Source organism: Leucoraja erinacea, chromosome 7 (assembly GCF_028641065.1).
Source record: "Leucoraja erinacea ecotype New England chromosome 7, Leri_hhj_1, whole genome shotgun sequence".
NCBI classification, from domain to species: Eukaryota; Metazoa; Chordata; class Chondrichthyes; order Rajiformes; family Rajidae; genus Leucoraja; species Leucoraja erinaceus.
This window is the reverse complement of record NC_073383.1, coordinates 63,873,046-63,894,626: the sequence shown is the minus strand read 5'-3', so window position 1 is coordinate 63,894,626 and position 21,581 is coordinate 63,873,046. Positions and strand designations below refer to the sequence as shown.

At 38.5% G+C, this 21,581-nt stretch overlaps 1 long non-coding RNA gene across 1 annotated transcript; it reads right to left on the bottom strand.

Moving 5' to 3' along the window:
* Positions 1-1,630: 1,630 nt before the first annotated feature.
* On the bottom strand, positions 1,631-18,288 carry LOC129699059 (uncharacterized). The gene is made up of 4 exons (XR_008723769.1): positions 17,752-18,288; positions 14,402-14,465; positions 12,569-12,631; positions 1,631-4,561 (listed from the first exon to the last, which is right to left on the bottom strand). It is a non-coding gene; the product is annotated as an uncharacterized LOC129699059 (long non-coding RNA).
* Between the last annotated feature and the right edge of the window lie 3,293 nt (positions 18,289-21,581).

The window sequence follows — 21,581 nt, the reverse complement described above, 5'->3', positions numbered from 1 at the left end:
TTTTAAAAAAAATCAATTTTAAACTCGCATGCCCCAATGGGTGGCAAAACTGCTTCACAGAACCTGAAAGATGGCTGATTCGACAGGATTTGACTTCCAGAGGTAGAGAGGTGACAAACTCTATCACGAGAAGTGGGCAGCTTTGGGCCTCAGGTTCCTAACCTGCTCTCCGCATGCAGGGGAAGCCGTTTATTGAACCTATTTATCTCTTTCAGAAGCCTTAGGTACCACGGGACCAAAAAGTTTGTTCAAATGCTGGCAGATTCAGGGGTGTAAATGATGAATTACTTTTCATCAGCTGAAAGGAAACATACTCCGGAACAATACTGAAAGAGAGCAGGAGTGTCTGACCTCCTGCTTCAGAGCAGCCAATATCTTCATTCAAGAAGACAACCATGAAATTACACAGAAAATGGGATTGTCATGAACAGCCCTTGAAATCTCAGTGTACAGTCATTACTGCATGGGAAAAGCCTTCAACCACACATCATAACTTGAAACAGACAGGAGGAAAAATAAAGCAGGCCCTAGAGTTACCAGTACAAAAAAAATGTACAGTTGCCCTTCTTAGAATTACTGCAGACTGTTTACTGTCTTGCTTTGAGCTCAGCAGGTTTAGAAGCAAAGCGATTGACAGAGGCTCGAATATCTATTTCCAGCTGGTGCCACACAAAAGACAGGAAGTCATTTAATCGATGGGGCACCAGCTTTATGCAAATGGTTGGAACAAAAAGACTTCCCTTCATACTTTTTCATAAGTGACCTAATAAAGTGAAAAAATAGGCATATTCATGGAGCTTTGTTGCATTTATAGCACAACACCCGGTCTGTTGCTCAGAATGTCGCTTAAGTTTCTCAGTTCAAAAGAGCCGTTTGTGGATGAGAGGGAGAAAAAAAATGACCCACTCAAAAATCTTTTATTTCTGAACAGCCTGAAGTCACTTTTATGGCATGAAATTAACATAATTAGTGGCAGTAAATAGATGATGTAAACGATGTGCAGGAAGAAACGAGCAAGTATCTTTGGAAGATATTTTAAGTATTCTCTCAATTTTCAAAACGATTTGCAATTGAACGTTGCTTTTTATTTCTGAGTGGCCTTGAGTTACTTTTACTGCATGAAATTCCCGTAATTAGATGCAGTCGACAGATGACATTAGCAATGTGCCATACGAAAAGGGTCAGTCCCTTTTGAAAGACAGTTAGTGTTCTCCTCTGTCATTAATTTGTAGTTTCAAAGCGTTGAGCATATGACAGTCTCCAAAGCCAAGCCACTCATAGTTATCAGTAAATGACCATTTTCTCTCCTGCTTTAAAATTCAAGTTTATTCAGCTACTGATGAAAACTAATTTGCAGTGCTCAGTAGCCATATCGAAGCTCATTGTAGTGTACAATATTATAGCCTATTTTCATCATGAAGCATTGTAAAAATTGTTGTTAGATACCTGTTTAGAAGAGTTGCAAAAACCAGACATATATTTGGATGTGTATTACCCTAAGGCAACTTGACTTCAAGAATGTAATCTTGTTTTGAATGCTTCCATTTCATTATTAGAATACTGATGCAGGTACATTTTTGACTGCGGGCAATGTACCTGTAAATTAAAGGGATACAATTATATTAATCAAAAGTCATGGAGAAAACATTCATACATTTGATCAAAACTCATTGGAATAAATCAATTTGGAAGCAAGGCCTTTTCCCCAAATCCTCAGCCTTTCCCCCACAGGTTGGTATAAATTCAATGCAGACTACAGGGATTTTGGACCTTTCTGAAAGATGGGTTTGTTGCTTCATTTCTCTACCTAATGTAATTTAAGGACTGAGGGGGGAGACCAAGGATGACGGAAGATCAAAGGGGTGTCGTTGGTGCTAAATCAAGTACAAAAAGAGAAATGTACTATGTAATTTTAATTTATCTAAGCACTTTGTATTTTCTGTAAATGCAACACCACCGTTTAAATGTTTCCACTTTTAGGCCAGAGAGGTTGATAGCATTGCAGGAATCTATATTTTATTCATTAAAAAATAACCTGCTGTTATGTGGTTGGCCTAACATACTGGAAAAAAGTTTATTTGGCATCCTGCCCACCACACACTCAGTTCCACCGGTGTGGAGGTGAATGCACACAGCTTCCGATACTCTTGTGTGTGTTTAATATCAATGAGGAGTGACAAACTTCACTCAATTTTCAGGTTCAAATACTGTCAGATCTTGCAAAGTCTGAACAATATCCATTCTTGGGCTCATTCAGGCAAGTCATTACTGCATTTGTCAAAGTGTTAACCTTGACCATATGTGAATCTTTATGAATCTTACGAAAGCCTTTGATTCTCAGGAGAACGGCCTCTACTGGAGAAGATTGGATGTCCACCTCATCTTCTAAACCTCATTCATTCCTTCCATGGGTATATGATTGGTACAGTGCAATTTGATGGTACTACATTGGATAGTTTTCCCATGAGAAGTGGAGTGAGGCAAGGCTAAGTCCTAGATCCCACTCTGTTCAGCATCATCTTCATGCACTTCTTTCCTTTGCTTTCCTGATAGACAGGGAAGGAGTGTTTCTTCATACTAGAGGCAAAGGGAAGCTCTTTGAAAGCTCAAAGGAAAGGCAAAATAGCAAGATTGAATGCCAAGATGAAGGTAAGAACTGTGCTTATAAGGGAACGCCTGTATGCTGATGATGCTGTATTCATCACCCAATGGAAGAAGGATTTAAGACCTGTTGGACAGACTGTTTCGTGCAATGAATACTGACTGACAATCAGCATGAAGAAAATGGTTTGACAACAAATCCTCTAGTTAAAAATGCACCCCCTCTACCATCAGTTCAGATTGGCAGCAGTGTGTACCATAGGAACCTTCCAAACACATCTAGGACAAGAGAAGCAGATACATAAGAATGTTTCTCCTCTAAGATTTCAGAATGACTTAGAAATATTTTTGTCCTTGTCCTTGTCCAGAGAAAGACCTTGGAACTTCTTACTTAATACCTGGACATCATGGACAAAGTGCTATCCCTATGATCTCAAGAACCACCAGAACTTAACCATCAATGATGATTTTATCACAAAATTACTTTTTTATGTGTGTTTCTGGAGCTCTTCAGACATTATTGAACTAGAGAAATATTTCAAATATAACCTTCAACATAGGTCAGTGTCTATGTGATATGTGGTCATGTGATCATATCAAGTGGGGCTTTTTTTCCTGCCAGGAATTTCATGGGGACACTTGAATGATTAGACATGACTATCCATGTGCAAAGCTGCAGAATTACTTTTATTTAAAATAGAAAACCTTTCACAGGGACACTTCCATCTGAGTCATTCTTGTGTATATCCTCAGGCCACATGGAGAACAATATTGCTCTTGGCTACCGAGTTCACATTTGAGAATTGTGGATGACCTAAAAAAAGGAAGAAAAATAGAGCAATAGTTGGGATTATGAGAAGAAATAGAAAACTCTCTCCCGAGTGTAATTGTACCAAAGGTTCCTATGATAAATATCTCCAGCTGGGAGTGACTGCAAAAGGTAAATTATCTGCAGTTTAATTTTTCAAAGTGGTAGTTAAGTGGTTTGCATCCATCTTTCTTGGCAGTCTAATGAGCCACATTCAACCCTCAATTAAAAGGCAGGAACTTAAGTTTCAGTGGCACCTTTCATGTTCCAGGACATTTAAAATATTTCAGTCTCTAAAGTTTTTTTTTAAATGCCACCACTTTTAGGGCAGAGAAACATAGCAGCCAAATTGCAAACACTTTGTCCCATGCACAGAAAAATGAGAAATGAACCCAAAAAGACGAATTAGCGGAGACAAATAAATGGCAAGGTGCTGGAATAACTCTGCCACTCATATCCATGTACAAATTGGATTGTATTACACCTATGATAGACAGATAGGATCTTGATTAACTCTCTTATTCAAAAACAACAGCATATCTAACAGGCTAGTACCTCCTCGTAAAGATATTAGTTTACATTACTTACGCAAATTTTAGAATCACACTTAAGGGTCTGTCCCACTGCGGGGACCTAATTTATGAGTTTAGAAGAGTTTGCCCTCGACTCATACTCGCAGCATGGTCGACGTGTGGTCCTAGGAGGTCTATGTAACTCTCCTTCATGCTCAAGAGTAGTCCCCGCATACTCGAGGCCTCAGTTTGGTCGAGGCGTTTTTTTTAAACATGCTGAAAATTGTCCGCAAGTAAAAAAAGGTTGGCATGGAAAAAATAGATCACGACCATGACACTATTATAAACTCTCCAAAACTCTTCTAAACCAACAAATTAGGTCCCCGCAGTGGATCAGGCCCTTTACAAACTTCTTATTCCCAGGCAAGGAAGTCAATGGGACCAGGATTTCATCAGCATGGTCCAACATTGGATGTTCGAATATCATTCTTGTGGTTGAAAGCTTCTATCCTTCATAGTCTTTCCCTAGCCCCCATTAAGGAAGGGAAAAGATAAGTATCCATAAAGATTTTCGTACCTTAGTGAAGATCCAATCATTCACTTTGTAGTGAAAAGTGTAACTGGATTTGGTACCAAAGATCTGTTATTTTAATTAATAGAAAATAAACAATTTAATTTATATAGTGTCTTCCATACTGTAAATCACACAATGGTATAATGCAGAAACATTAACAAACAGATATTTATATCAAGCTATATAAAGAGTTACTAAGGTAAAGGATCGAATAGGTCTGCCAAATAAATCAATAATGAGCATCAGAAAGGACAAAAGAGCCAACAAGAGGCAGAATGGTTGAGAGAAGGAATTTCAAAGCTTAAAGCTTTGGCAGCTGATATATTTCTGCCAGTGTTGGAGCAATTAAATTCAGGGGAAACTAGAATTAGAGGAACGGAGATAACTCTGATGGAAATATTGACTAGAAGGCCCATAGTAATTAGTCAAGACAACTCAACCCTAACTCTACATATGAAAACTGCTCATAATTCACTAAAGATTGAAAACGACATGTGTTTAGAAGCACTTTATTGCACATGCCAGGAACATCTTACGGCTCTTTAGAGACAATGAATTACTCTTAAATGTGATGTCACGGAGATTAACATGGTGGCCATATTATGAACAATATTTCATGAATATCAATTAAGTAAATGAACCGCTATTTATTTTTGACTGTAACATCAGAAGAACTTCCTGATCTTGTAAAGGGATTTTTAATATGCACTTGCTTTATTGTATTAGGCACACAGGAATTAATTTAGTAACACAAAAAAACAAATATTACACAAAGTTGATATCAGAAAACAAAGATTGTAGGAAATATCCAGGAGTCAAACAACATCTGCAATAAGAGAAACAGTTAATGATTTCAGTTCTGATGAAAGGTCATAGATTAACTCCGTTTCTCTCTTTACAGTCACGCCCTGATCTGCAGTATACTCCAAGAATTGCATCTCAATTCAATGCCTGATCTGAAGGGCAGCATTGCTGAAGTAAAACATTCCAAGAGTAATCAAATGTCACCCTGGTTTATATACTGAAGTAATTGCTTTGGGGTTTTAATAGATGATTTAGAAATGAAAAGCGCTACTGTTTCCAGTTCAACACAATCCTGCCACAAATCACATCTCCCTGTCCCCACCCCTTTCCACTTTTCATACAGACCGCTCTCTCTGCAACTCCTTGGTTCATTTATCCCTTCCCACATAAACCACCCCCTCCCCAGGCATGTTCTCCTGCAACCCCAAGAGATGTAATACATATCCCCCTCCACCTCCTCCCTCATGTCCATCCAGGGACCCAAGCAACCCTACCAGGTGAGATAGATTTTCAAGTGAACCTCTTTCAATGTTGTCTATTGTACTTAGTGCTCCCATGGTGGCCTAGGTGAGACTAGGCATAGACTAGGCAACTATTTCATTGGATACGTGTTCTTTCCGCCAAGGCCAGCTGTATCAGTTTCTTACCATTTTAACTCCTCTTCCCATTCCTATACTGACCTTTCCTGACCTCCTCCATTGCCAGAATGAAGCCACTTCAATGGTTTGAACATTATATTCTCAAATTGTTAGTATTACTCCCCCCACACAAACACCATCACCCCAGTGGGCATCTATCTCTTCTATCATTTCTCACCACCCACTCACCCTGCTCCTTCCCTTCCCCCACCAAATGTGCTCCTCCCACCACCTTGTCCCATATTTCCTTTTATCCTCTCCTTCCCCTTGCCCTGTCTTCTTCCAACAATATGCCTCCCTCTTACTTTACATTTCCCTCTTCCTCTCCTTTCCTAATCAGATACCCTGTAGTCTCCTTTTCACGTCAAGCCTCTGTCACATTCTCCGTCCATCTGCCAATTGCTCTCCCTCACCTACCTATCACTTTCCTGGTTTTTGCTTCACCCCTACATCTCTTGTCCAGCTTTCTCCCCCATTCCATCAGCCTCAAGAAAGGTTTCGACCCAAAATGTAATTTGTCCATATCCTCCATAGATGCTGCCTGATCCATTTAGTTCCACCAGCACTTTGTGTTTTAATGTTTCCAGTTGATGTTTTAAAAAGGTGCAAAATACTCCTTTTCGAAACGTGGGCGACACGGTGACGCAGTGGTAGAGTTACAGTGCTAGCGTCGCTGGAGACCCGGGTTCAATCCCAACTACGGGTGCTGTCTGTACGGAGTTTGTGCATTCTCCCCGTGACCTGCGTGGGTTTTCTCCAAGATATTCGGTTTCCCCCCACGCTCCAAAGACGTACAGGTTTGTAGGTAAATTGACTTGGTAAGATTGTAAAAATTGTCCCTAGTGTGTGTAAGATAGTGTTAATGTGCGGGGATCGTTGGTCAGTGCAGACCCATTGTTTCCGCACTGTATCTCTAAACTAAACTAAAATATATTTTCTTTAAAGTGTAATATGATTTTCATCCAAGATTGAATTAAGTTTTTCTGTAGATGTTGCATGTAAGAAATAATACATTTGGGCATGTGGTACCCTATCTGTAATTAAGCAATGATAACTATAATGTGAATGAATGTATGGAGGGAATGGAGAGAAGCAAACCATTCAAGGAAATAGTTCCTATATATTATGTGGCAGTAGAGTGTTTCTACGATAATATAGATTAAAACATAATTGTGTAGATATTTGTCTGGGTGGATGATGGAATATGAGTTGTATTGGGATTTGCTACTCAATACTCACTGGCCAATGTATTTCGATGTATTTCTGTCACTGGAATTAATTCTTATTAATAATAATAAGAATTTAATATTAGGTGTTACATTTTACAGACATCCTGTATTGCACCACTGTCTTAAATGAGCTTTTTGACCTGTGTAATGAAAGGTGGAGTAAAAACAAAAAAATGCTGGAAATACTCAACAGGTCAGGCAGCATTGGGGGAAAGGGAAACTCAGTTGATGCTTTAGGTTGAAAACTCTTTGCAATTTAAAGATGGGTATTCTTTTGTGCTTTTGCATCCGTCTTAATTTTCTGCATGACGTACAATTACAATGGACTGACAGATAAGAGCTAAAGTAATTATTAATGGGCACTTTTCTGTAAAATACACCGGCCAGCCATTCATGTCATTAATATCCATCAAATGATCTAAGAACTATTTTAAGTAATATGTTTGCCCATTGAATCTTTGGGCACATTACTGAGTAGCCACATTGTCTCATGTGAGTACGGCAATCATTTTGTTAGAAACAGTCACATTGTGGCATAAAGAGAACAGAGGGAGAAAAAGCAGACTCCAGAAGAAGAGTAATTATAGTTTTTTAGAGAAACTACAGACAAGTAACAACTGTTCACCATTGATAGAACAGCATTCAACATAAATCTTCTCATAAAGAGCCTGCATTCATAGCAATTGGATAAAGTTAAGTGTATAAATTGGGAACCTGAAATTTTACAAACCAGCCCTATATTTTGTTTCATATTTTTCTGGCTTCACAAATTACAACTTTAAGCAGCAAAATAGTCAATTGAGAGTCGAAAAGGCATCTTAGCACATTGTGGGACAGGAAATATGATGGTCACACATATACAGTATATATAAAATAGAGAGAGAGGGAGAGAGAGAGAGAGAAAGAGATAAATATATTGTGAATTATATTAAAACGAGCGTGATTAACTGGGAGAAGATGCAGGTAAGCAAAATTAAGGCTAAGGATACATTTATATAATGTTTAATAAATGGATCAAACACAAACCAGATCATGTGAGGGAAATGGACAGACAAAATTTCATGTTGAGACCCTTCATCAGTCGGAAGTAGTCTCTTGACTAAAACATAATTTCCTTCCACAAATGCTGCCTAACCTGATGAATTCCTCCAGCAGTGTGGTTTTCTTTCTTTTAAAATCTTTTTATTATTTTTTGTTCAAAAGCAAAAACAAAACACAAAAACACCCCAATAATGATAAACATAACTGTGATATTGATACATAGGGATCAGGATTACATTAATAACAAGTATAACCTAAGTATGAGCAGTGTTAAAATACACATTGGGTATACACCTCCCGGTCTCCATGTAAATATAGTTAAGTGTTTAAAAGAGAACTTGTATATATAAAAACAAAAAGATAAAAAGAAAAAAAAGAAAAAAAGAGAGAGAAAAAAAAAGAGAAAAACAAAATCCCCTAAACTGAAAAAATAAGCAAAACAAAATCTGGCTACAAAGAATTACAACCATTTAAGTCCCTGTTTGTCCTCAAGTCCATTCCACCGTATAAAGGTAAAATAATTATTATAACGGTTGAAGAGGGGACAATTTATATCGTGTGAAAATGTTGAATAAAGTTTCCCCAAGTCCTATCAAATTTAACCAAGGGTTCGAGAAATGTCACACCTAATTTTTTTTCTAAATTTAAACACGATATCGTTTCAGAGTACCCATGAAGTGTGGTAGGAGAATTAGAGTCTTTCCATTTAAATAAAATAGATCTTCTGGCAATGAATGTAGTAAAAGCAATCAGCCGATGAGCAGAATGGGGACAGATGTGTAGAATCTAACATTGGTAGCCCAAAAATTGCAGTAATAGGATGAGGTTGTAAACCAAAACCTAAAACTACAGAAATAGTGTCAACAATTTATTCCAATATTTTTCCAAAAGTGGGCAGGACCAAAACATGTGAGTCAGTGAGGCCACTTCAGCATTACATCTGTCACAGATAGGATTTATATGACCATAAAAACGAGCTAACTTATCTTTTGACATATGAGCTCTGTGAATCACCTTGAATTGTATCAGGGCGTGTCTTGCACACATTGAAGAGGTATTAACTAATTGAAGAATCCTCTCCCATTTTCTCTATAGGTAGAGAATGGAAAGTTTCTTTAGCAGTCATTTTAATTTTCTGGTATAATTGTGATTTCAAAATGCTCGGCTCATATCCGCAAAGGTCAAGTTTGCGCCTTGATCCGGCAGGCAGTTACTCGGTCGCGATAAGAGTCTTCAATGTAAAATTTTTCTTGCAGATTTCGATTTGTATGGTACCAGTGTAGGAGAGGTGTAGAGTAGCCTTCAAAAAAATGTCTAAGTGTTGCCCATATCTAAAAAAACTGTGAGAGGTAGATTATATTTAGGGGAGCGATCAAAAGAGCATAAACCCCCCCCCCCCCTCCAAGTCACGAGAAAAATCCTCTAATCCCTTCCGCTACCGATAACAGAAAGGCTGATCAGTACTAGAAGGATGGAAGAACATAGAAATGATAGGACTCGATAAGATAAATCATTCAATCCAAAAAACTTACGAAATTGAAACCATAACCGGAGTTGCTGTCTGGCTATTGGGTTAATCGGATCTTTATTGCAATCTCGTAATTGGGGGTCGTAACAAGACTTCCTAGACGTCTCCGGCCACCCCCTGGGACTGGAGCTGAGATGGGAACTGTACCTTGCCCTTGAATCCCCTCCCTCTGCAACTGCAAACAACCCCACTCTCCTGCATTGGGTATCAGTAAATCTTTTATAGCAGGTGGCCGGGATAAATCAGCCAGCATTAACCCGCCCAATATGTAAAATCTACGACCCCCGAGCTGCGCCCCACGTCTGTCTTTTTCCTCTGTAGTTGGAGTAAGGCTTTTTTACTGCTGGCTGTGGGATTCTTGGTTCTGCCATGCTTGCGAAGAAATTTGGTCGAGTCAATAATATCAAAGAAAGATTTGACTGCAATAATGCTTGGTATTGTCGACGTGAAGACATACAAAAATGTAGGTAGGTAAAGCAGCTTTTAACAGCATTGATTCGGCACGATTAGAGATAAGGACATTGGTGAGGTGGGGTGAAATTGAAACTGGGTCTGCGTGGTCAATTCTGGGCGTGCAATTGGCTGCACGCTGAGTTGTTTCTTGTTCCCTTAATAAGACTCATGATACACTGTGAGCTACAATGGCTTAAATAGATCAATGTGTTTCTTGGTAAGCTTAATACCTACGTATAAAAACAGTTGGTAGTCAATCTAAATGGAAACTGTCTACCGTTGATTGTTTTGGAAAAAAGCGGGCAGGTAGCAAGATTTAGTTAATAATTAACCCTCCTACTAAATTGAATATAGTGCCCTATTGCACCTTAGATTTTTCAATGGGGAGATAGTAATCCCCTTTCATCGAGGACCGACCGGAGGTTCCGCTGTCACCTCTGCGGGCCGCCCTCGGTGAACGTTTTCAAGGACCTTTCTTCAAGGACCGAAAAAATGTCGCTACTCGGAGGTTTTCGTTATTTGGATCTTCGGATAAAAGGTTGTGCACCTGTAATAGGATGAGGTTGTAAACCAAAACCTAAAACTACAGAAATAGTGTCAACAATTTATTCCAATATTTTTCCAAAACTGGGCAGGACCAAAACATGTGAGTCAGTGAGGCCACTTCAGCATTACATCTGTCACAGATAGGATTTATATGACCATAAAAACGAGCTAACTTATCTTTTGACATATGAGCTCTGTGAATCACCTTGAATTGTATCAGGGCGTGTCTTGCACACATTGAAGAGGTATTAACTAATTGAAGAATCCTCTCCCATTTCTCTATAGATAGAGAAATTTGAAGTTCTCTTTCCCAGTCATTCTTAATTTTCCAATGTATCTATTTGTAATTTCAAAATCAACTCATAAATAGTCCTTATTAAACCTTTCTGATAAGGGTTCAAATGTAAAATGTTTTCCAAGATTTCAATTTGATGTGGTAACAGAAAAGAGGGTAGAGTAGCATTCAAAAAATGTCTAATTTGTAAATATCTAAAGAAATGTGAGTGAGGTAGATGATATTTATTGGAGTTGTTCGAAAGACATAAAACAGCAATCCAAAAACAAGTCACGAAAAACTGCTAATCCCTTCCTCTTCCATAACAGAAAGGCTTGATCAGTACTAGGATGGAAGAAAATAGATATGATAGGACTCGATAAGATAAAATCATTCAATCCAAAAAACTTATGAAATTGAAACCATAATCGGAATGTATGTCTTATTATTGGGTTAATCGTATATTTATTCAATCTCGTAATTGTAAAAGGTAACGAGGCCTCTAGAATAGAAGCCAATGATAACCCTTGCATAGAATCACGTTCAAGATTTATCCATCCTGGGCATTGGGTATCTTCTAAATCTTTTATGGAAAACAATAAATAGCGAGCATTAACTGCCCAATAGTAAAATCTAAGGTCCAGCAGTGCCAAACCACTGTCTTTTTTTGATTTCTGTAAGTATTTTTTACTTAGTTTGGGATTTTTGTTCTGCCATATATATGAAGAAATTTTTGAGTCAATAATATCAAAGAAAGATTTAGCAATAAAAATTGGTATTGTCTGAAATAAATACAAAAATGTAGGTAGGATAAACATTTTAACAGCATTGATTCGGCCGATTAGACATAAGGACATTGGTGATGATTTAATAAACTGTTGTCTGATGTGGTCAATTCGGGGCGTAAAATTGGCTTTAAATAGATCCTTGTGTTTCTTGGTAATCTTAATACCTAAATAAGTAAAACAGTTGGTAGTCAATCTTAATGGAAACTGTCCATAATTCTAAATTTGAAGCAAATTGTTTAATGGAAAAAGCTCACTCTTACTAAGATTTAGTTTATAACCAGAAAAGTTACTAATGGTGCATGAGTAGTGCTAGCTATTGCATCATAGATTTTTCAGGGACCGAGATAAATAATAACAGAATCATCTGAATAGAGAGAGATATCCTATGTGTCTTATTCGCACTGGAGAGAAAAAAAAAATATTTGGGGGTGCAGGAATCTCGGTGGCTAGCATTCCAGAGTCAAGTAAAAAAGAATTGATAAAACCAGCTGATTTATTTGGAAGCACATGATCAGATGCAGATCTGTCCATCGAGGGGTTCAAAACAGCAGTTAAAATCTCCACCCATTATCAAAAGATGTTCATTTAAATTGGGAAATTATGCGATTAACTGTTTAAAAAACTCAGGGTGATCTATATTTATCGCATAAACATTCACCATAACAACTTTTTGGTTATGAAGAACACTATCATCAAAAATCGACCATATGGATCAGAAATTGTTTCATAATGAACAAACAAAATTGAGGAGTCAATAAAAATAGAGACTAACCTGATGAGTTCCTCCAGCGGTGTGGTTTTGGCTCAAGATTTCAGCATCTGCAGTATTTCGTGTCTACAAACCAGATCATAGTGATAAAGCAATATGGTGTATAAGATGATGTTGTGAGAAAAGGTAATCTATGCTGGATGAAGTATAACAAGAAGGTCCAACAACTTGGATTTAAAAGCTCACTTTCACTTCTCAAGCTAAAATTTGTAACGTTTCTTTTGTTTGCTACAACACTACTGCATTCTGTTTAATCAAAGTTTTGCAAACTGTTCCTAAGTTCATTTTGTTGAAAATATTCAATATTTTCAGGAGAGTTTACAATGGAAAACAATTCTGCACTGGAATAAGCACCGGTAGGTTAATTTGCAGCCATAAATTACCCCTTAGGGTAGTGATTGGCAAAACAATCAAAAAGGGAACAAGGAAGAGCATCTGAAACAGAATCATTTGCAGTGTAGTATGGAAAAGAAAGAAACATAGACCATAGAACACTACAACACAGGAATGTATTTTTGCCAAGCATGATGCCAAGTAGAACCAACCCCATTTGCCTGTACATGATCCATATCCCTCTATTCCCTGCACCTCCATGTGCCAATCTAAAAGTCTCTTAAACACCACTATCATATCAGCCTCCACCACCACACCAGCCATTGGGTTCTCGGCCCTCACTACTCTCTGTGTAAAAAGACATGATCCACGCATCTCCATTACTTTCCCCCTCTCACCTTTTATCTATGACTTCTAGTGTTGGACATTTCCACCCTGGGAAAAAGGTTATGACTATTTTTCCTATCTATGTCTCTCATAATGTTATTAGAATTTTATATTCAAAGATAGAATGGGACGAATAGGTTTGCTCTGATGCAAGCTAACATGGTATAAATGAACTAAGTGGCACCCTTCTGTGTCACAATACGTAAAAATATATTAACCATGGCTACTTCCTCAGCAGGTCCAAAACCTGGGCAGGAAGGATAAGGGTTTAAGATGCATGGGAACGCTACCATCTACATATTCGACTCCAGGTTTCACGTTACCCTGGCCTAGAAAAATATCTTTGGTCCTTCATCATCACTGGGTCTGGATGCAGGAACTCTCTGAACATTAGCGTTGTAGGTAGACACAATAAGCTGGAGTAACTCAGTGGAACAGGCAGCATCTCTGGAGAGAGGAATGGGTGACGTCTGAAGAACGGTCTCGACCTGAAACGTTACCCATTCCTTCTCTCCAGAGATGCTGCCTGGCCCGCTGAGTTACTCCAGCTTTGTGTCTATCTTCTGTTTTATCTTCTGTTTAAATCAGTATCTGCAGTCCCTTCCTAGACATAAGCGTTGTAGGGGTTCATTCATTAGAAAGACACCTGTGGTTCAAGGAGGCAGCCACGTTCACAAGCACAAATACAGACAAACAGCCAATGCTGGCTTTACCATCAATGCCAGGACACTGAAAACAGAATAGGTATCAAAAAACCCGAGCAATGGCATTCTTTGCCAAATAAAAATAATTGTCTCGGCATATGTCATCAATCAATGCCCAAGATTCTATTAGATTAAAGTTTTTTTTTTAAAGCTGGATTTTGATTTGGAAAATAATCTTATTCATGATGAAGGTAGCATTTGCACTGCCAGTAAATTAGGCAAAGAAGGTTCTTATTTACTTTCAAATCCTCAGAGGAAATCCTATGCAGACTGATAATGGTAATTTACATACTCCCTGCTCTGTAAGTCTTGGTAATGACATAAATAAGCTTTCAGCAACTCGGTATCAGGTTTACTGAGTTCTCAGACAGTTTTAATGTAAGATACTTCGCAACGGAAGAACATTTTATACCATTAGAAAATGAATTCTGGACCGTCTTCCCTCCTGTATTAAAGGTAGTAGGCCATGGCACAGACTGGAACAGAAAATACAGTCAATTACTTATTTTGGTGGACTCAATAGATTGGGAACGAGATTGAAAATTAAAGTGAATCAAACAAATAAAGTCACACTATTTTCATTGTGCATTGATGCTGCTTTAAAAAAAATGTAAAAACATATATAACATTGCTGTGACATTTTAATTCTGCCTTTTAACTTCTGCCTTTTCTATGCATATGCAATGGTAAGTAAATAGGTGGTGGTTGTAGTTCTCTTATTGTGGAGAGAAAGCATGCCATCGGGAAGAAGGTACAGGAGTCTGAAAACTGTAACGTCCAGGTTCAGACACAATGTCTTCCCAACAACAATCAGGCTATTGAACACTACGACCTCCAACTAAACTGCGAACCACAAACTGCCTGAGTTGCACTGGAGACTTTGATCCTTGATTTGTTTTTACACAATGTTGGATTGTTTTTGTTTGTTCATTATATTATCTAATTGTTGTGCTGCGGCAAGTAAGAATTTAATCGTTCCGTTTCGGTACACATTACAATAAAACTCTACTCTTGACAAATCTTGAAGAACTCTCAGAAAACAGGAAGAGATTTAAAAAATCAAGTCTGAATTTATCTCCCATCATACTCGGAAATCACTTTGGAGCATCTTAGAAAGATTATTCACTCTCAGATTTTAAACATTAATTTATATATTTACCCTTTCTAGTGGGCTCATGTGAACAACAACTCGCTGTGATATATGCCCCATTAATGTAAAAATTTAAGGTACATACCTTTAATGTTTGCTTTATAAAACCCTGGGGCTGCGAGAGGTTGCGGAATGAGACAGTAATATTAAAAATTATGAAAGGCATAAATAGGGTAGACAATCAGAACCTTTCTTCGAGGCTGGAAATGTCAAGGACTAAAGGGCGACATAACTTTAAGGTTTTAAACCCGCCCCCTCCAAACAGCGCCAAATTGGCTGAGGGCAATTCCCAGACGATTCAGGTAGGTTTGTAAATAACAAGTTTTATTTGAAATTATGAAAGGCATAAATAGGGTAGACAATCAGAACCTTTCTTCGAGGCTGGAAATGTCAAGGACTAAAGGGCATAACTTTAAGGTGAGAAGGCAAATTTTAAAGGAGATAAAACAAGTTTTTTTTGCATAGAAAGTGGTGAGTGCCTGGAATGTGCTGCCAGGAGTGGTGGTGGTGGAGACCAATATGATAGTGGGATTTAAGAGGTTTTTAGATATGCACATGGACATCCTGGAAATGCAGGGACATGGATCATATGCAGGCACAGAGATTAGTTAAACCGGACTTCATGTATGGCATGGATATTGCATGCCCTATGCTCTACTAAGTTCTAAAGCATTTGTTAAATTTTGAGTCTTCAGGAATAGTGGAAATGGGGGTGATGACTTTTGTTCATATATCCTTATGATTTATATGCAGGTCACTTGGCACATTAGCCCTATGCTGGCTCTCAGAGCAATGCCATCCATCTTATTACCTTGCATATTTCCCTGTAATTCATTCTCTCCCATATGCCCATCAACTTCACTCACCTACATTAAAGACAATTTACATCAGCAAGCACTGCTTTAGGATATGGGAATGAACCCTGGAAAGATCTGTGCACAGAAGTTTAAATTTCAGGTTTCTGGCATAGAGTCATAAAGTCATAGAATGATACAGTGTGGAACAGGCCCTTCGGCTCAACTCGCCCACACTGGCCAACAATATCCATGCTACACTAGTCCTACTTGCATGCACTTGGTCCATATCCCTCCAAACCTGTCCTATCCATATACCTGTCTAACTGTTTCTTAAATGATGGTATAGTCCCAGCCTCAACTACCTTCTCTGGCAGCTTGTTCCATACACCCACCACCCTTTGTGTGAAAGAGTTACCGCTCAGATTCCTATTCTACCTTCTACTTGAACCTATGCCCCTTCACCTTGAACCTATGTCCTCTGGTGCTCGATTCGCTTACTCTGGGCAAAAGACTCTGTGCATCTACTCGATCTATTCCTCTCATGATTTTGTACACCTCTATAAGATCTCCCCTCATCCTCCTGCACTCCATGGAATAGAGACCCAGCCTACTCAACCTCTCCCTATAGCTCACACCCTCAAGTCCTGGCAACATCCTCGTAAATCTTTTCTGAACCCTTTCAAGCTTGACAATATCTTTCCTATAACATGGTGCCCAGAACTGAACACAATATTCTAAATGCGGTCTCACCAACGTCTTATACAACTGCAACATGACCTCCCAACTTCTATACTCAATAATCTGACTGATGAAGGCCAAAGTGCCAAAAGCCTTTTTGACCACCTTATCTACCTGTGACTCGACCTTCAAGGAACCATGCACTTGTACTCCTAGATCCCTCTGCTCTACAACACTACCCAGAGGCCTACCATTTACTGTGTAGATCCTGCTCTTGTTCGATGTCCCAAAATGCAACACCGCACATTTCTGTGTATTAAATTCCATCAACCATTCCTCCGCCCACCTGGCAAATCGATCCAGATCCTGCTGCAATCGTTCACAACCTTCTTCACTATCTGCAAAACCACTAACTTTTGTTTCATCAGCAAACTTGCTAATCTTGCCCTGTATGTTCTCATCCAAATCATTGATGTAGATGACAAACAATAACGGACCCAGCACCGAACCCTGAGGCACATCACTAGTCACAGGCATCCAGTCTGAGAAGCAACCTTCCACCATTACCCTCTGCTTCCTACCATGGAGCCAATTTGCTATCTAGTATCTGCAGTATTTTGCACTTTATTCTTCCCACCTTTCTATGCCAATTTATCCACTTGGCTGTGGAAGTGTTTGAATTAATTAATGTTCCTTTGGTGCAAGATACCCTGGAAATGTTAGTGTATATTTGTGAGCATCCATAGTTTACATTAATATTAGCAAACAAGAAAATCAGATCTTTACCCTTGTCCAATAATTACATAAATGTAGTCCCTTTAGGACCATTGGTTAACAACAGGGAGTCAAAACTGAGGACATTTTTTCTTTATCCAAGTCCAATTACAACTGACTGCATAGCAAAACATCAGTTAATTAACACAGACTGATCACCAGTGCTTAGCTATTAACTGAATAAACTTTTAAAATCATTAAGGAACACAGTCAAACTTCAAAAGAGCGAACACAGATTAATAAAGAGTGTGATTTATAACATTTTTTTAGGTAATAAATTGGTCTGGCAGAAACTTCATTAAAGAATACACTGCTCATTCTAAATGAGGCAAGCGTCATTATAAGAAACACAATAATACTTACAATTATGCATATTATAAATTCTCTCACCCTGAACCCCCACAACTCTTTTCTGAAACCTTAGGTGCTGTGTTCCTTTGAGCACTGGAGAAACGTGTCTGGTGCCGGCAAAATATTCTCTGTGTCTCCAGCACATGCACACAATTGAAAAATGAAGTGCAGCGATAGATTTTCTCCGCAGTATGTAATGAAGGAGTGGGAGAGGAGCTGCAACATCAGTGACAAAAGCCCAATAAGATGAAACTCTTTGCTCCGACCAAATTTGTCCTTACGGAGTCTGATTTATGTACAGTTTTTGATTTTAAACATATTTCATCAAGGTTAGCTAAATGACATTCCAAATCTTATTTATATTGCAACCCTGGGGCCAAAGGAGAGAAAAAAAATGTAATCTCAAGGAATATTGGCACTGGGGTTCCACCCTGCTGTTTCTGATTAGAGCTAAAGGATCTTTATTATCTACCGCAGAGAACTGAAAGAACCAATGGATTCTACCTCCCTGGTGAAGTGCTCCCCCACCTGCAGATGTTGTTGACATTATAGTATTAGGCACAAGTTCAGTCCTTCAGGCATAAGGTCGAACACACTGCAGGGAAAATAGGGGCAATGCCCTTTCACATGAACCAACTCTGAAATGGTGAGCAGGGCCTGGTGGAGAGCGAGGGAGAAGGAGGTAGGGAGGGGTGCAATAAAACCAGAACTGTTCACCAACTAATTAATCTCACTTAAGTATCTATTCCCAAAATAGTACAGCACTGTAATTAAAGGTAAACAAATGTCTCTGTTACACCGTGCACTTTGACATGTGTTTGCCATTATTTCCTGTCTCTCATGTCTCACACATCCAACGTAGCTAGATGATTAACATCCTCTCTGGAAATCTTCACTGTGGTTACATGGCTTAATTCAAGCTCCTGTGCCAAACCTGGCTAGCCTGAAACCTCATGTTTCTTTCTGATGTTTCTTCATTACATCCTGTCCAGCTGAAATTCATTACAGGATGACTTTACCTCCAAAACCCACATATGACATTTCTCAAGCGCACAATGTGCCATTATGACCAGCAATACTGTTGATGTACACACGCAAGAACAAAATGTACTCCTTCCACAAGTGATAATTTTCTTTGTGGTGGTGGGAATTATTTCCTGCTATGTAATAATTACAAAGTTGTCCTGATGAAAAGTTAAAAGTTAAATATAATGGAAAAATAAAATAGGGCACCTAAAGGACATATCTTTATGAGCAGAGTTGGTTAGACAAACTCAAAAAAATGCTAACTGGCTCCTTCAATGTTCTGATGTAGAAGAGAAAAGCAATGGACTGTGTTACACCCTTGGAAGGCAGATCTGCACAGTTCAAATGTCAGTTCGGAAAAAATGATCGACTTCATAAAACTCCCCCATATTTGCTGCATTACAACTGTAATTTGAAGCATAGACATACATAGTTTCAGGTTCCATCCAATTTCTTTCAGTTGAATAGTCAATAGTCAATGGAAGCAATGTTTTGAGAAGGGTTGGCAAAAACACTATGCCTGAGTTGCCTATACAAGACACTGCTAAGAGCAAAATAAATCATACTGTGGAATTAACAGCCAACATTTGGGAAACTTCTTAAGACATCAGTTTTAAAATTCAGAGATATTTTGTTGCATTGCTAGTACTCTGTCGAGTGCAAATGAGTCCAAGGGGGGAGATCTCCTCTCTTCACTTTAGCAGCATAGTAGACTTGTTCTTCATACTTGCGTTTATAGTTTCACTAAATTGCTCATCAACGCCTTTACTTCCTCAGAAGATTGAGGAAATTTGGCATATGGCTGAATTTCTATTGAATCTCTACAGGTGTTTTCAAGTCCTTACTGACTGGTTGCATTTTGGCTTGCTTTGGTAACGAATGCCCAGGAACAAAGAAGGCTGCAGATTCTGGTGGACCTTGCTATTGACTTCCTGACTATTGAATGAATCGACAGGAAGCACTGCCTGAAAAATGCAGCCAGTATCATCAAATACCCACATCGTCCTAGCCATGTCCTCATCTCACTACTACTATCAGGAAGAAAGTACAGGAGCCTGAGAACCATGACCTCCAGGTTCAAGAACAGCTTCTTCCCACCAACCATCAGCATTTTGAACCACATTGCACAACATTAACCAAATCCCTAATTCAACAACAATCTACTGGACATTGTTTTCATTACACTACGTACTTCGGTTTGTATGATTATGGTTTGGTTACATTGTATTACTAATAATTTATGATATTTGATTATTATATAATTATTTGTCGTGTTGTTGCGATAATGTGTCGGTACAGCTACATCAAGTAAAAATTGTTCCATTCCTGGTACCAATAACAATCAAATACTTGATTCCTCACCCTAGACCCTTTTGAATATACTGCAATGTACAGTTTCTTTGAATTGCATATTTTGAGATACAGGACAGAACATGAAACCATTGATAAAAGTGAAGTGCTGGAGGAACTCAGCAGGCCAGGTTGCATCTGTGGAGGAAATGACCAATCTGAGGAAGGGTTCTGACTCAAAACATCATCTGTTTATCTATTCCCTTCACTGATGCTTCCTGACCTGCTGAGTTCCTCTTGCACTTAGCTTTTTTGCTTAAGGTTCCTGCATCTGTAGTTACTTAGAGTTACAGTCATACAGCATGGAAACAGGTCCCTCGGCATAACTCACCTAAGCCATCCAAAATGCCCCACTAAGCTAACCTCATTTGCCTGCATTTTGTCCATATCCCTCTAAACCTCTCCAATCCATGTACCAATTCAAGTGTCTAGATTACTGCATAGCCTGATCTGTATTCATCTCAAATGTATTTAGAGATTTTTATTTTTGGTTTAGAGATATTATATGGAAACATCCCCTTTGGCCCACTGATCATCGATCACATGTACACTAGTTCTATGTCACTCCACTTTCCCATCCACACACACTAGGGGGGATATACAGAAGCCATTTAACCTACAAACTTGCATGTCTTTAGAACGTGGGAGGAAACTGGAGCACCCAAAGAAAACCCGCCCGGTCGCAGTGAGAACATACAAACTCTGCATAGGCAACAATCAAGGTCAGGATCAACTGTACCACTGCACCACTGTGCCACCATAGTACTTACTAAACTATTAAAGCTACATATTTTAAAATAACAATACAGTGATGGGTTTAAATAAAAGTTTGAACTTGTGTCCATTTGTTTCATTTAAAATGTTATTATTTGCACTAATCTGCTTAAATCCTGTCCATTTTGTTTGGAATCTTCCATCAATTACTGATCAGGTTAATGGAGAGCTGCATTGTCCCATATTTTGTGCATTATATAAAACAATGAAATACATGATTTTGCACTTAGTTATTGTTCTTGGCATTGATTCAATTCATTTTCATACATTTGTCTGATACATTTTCTGTGCCAGTTCATAATTGCCAAATGTGTATCTGATTACAGCACAGAATGTACTTAATAAGGTAGCTGTCGAATGCACTGCTCTGACTATCTCATTCTACATTTTTTATTCACTAGTGGGAAACATTTAATAGCATTAGAGTTACGGTATGGAGAAAGTTAGGCAGATTGTACTGCAGGAATAATTTTCAAATGTGTTAAATCTCTAACACAGCAAGCATAAGAAATCATTTGGGGGTCCATAATGAAGAAACACATGCAACAACTTGTTGCATGAAAGCAAATGTGTGGCATGTTAGTCAGTCAATGGTGTTTAGCAGTCATGAGGATGATGTATGAAATTTATGAGTAGCAAGCCTTAATATTAAGAATGACACAATGAAATGCAGATGCTGGCATACAAAAAAA